Source organism: Sinocyclocheilus rhinocerous, unplaced genomic scaffold, assembly GCF_001515625.1.
Source record: "Sinocyclocheilus rhinocerous isolate Xijiao unplaced genomic scaffold, SAMN03320098_v1.1 scaffold271, whole genome shotgun sequence".
In the NCBI taxonomy this organism is placed as follows: domain Eukaryota; kingdom Metazoa; phylum Chordata; class Actinopteri; order Cypriniformes; family Cyprinidae; genus Sinocyclocheilus; species Sinocyclocheilus rhinocerous.
The window spans coordinates 1650346-1650599 of NW_015657574.1; the positions used below are offsets into that span (position 1 = coordinate 1650346).

At 44.9% G+C, this 254-nt stretch overlaps 1 protein-coding gene across 1 annotated transcript in view; it reads right to left on the reverse strand.

Moving 5' to 3' along the window:
* LOC107721264 (kinesin-like protein KIF26A) overlaps positions 1-254 on the reverse strand; it is an 80574-nt gene that overhangs the window by 37201 nt on the left and 43119 nt on the right. The gene's annotated exons all lie outside the window — the stretch shown is intronic.

Sequence of the window (254 nt, forward strand, 5' to 3'; positions counted from 1 at the left end):
GGGGCCCCAGCTCTCTTCCAATAGTGTCTGTGCAATCAGTCAAGTGTCCCCAACTAAAGTTGGCCACAAAATTCACGGCAACGTTCATATTTATAAAAACGGTCTTTGACGTGGAAAAGTACTTACTGCCACGTCAGGGTCTGAGCAGGCGTACGCACTTTTCCTTGTGGCAAAGTCGGAATACTGCAGCTATTTAAACATCTAAGCTGCAATAATAATAATAATTAAAGCTGCAAGCAGCGATGAAAGGGCCC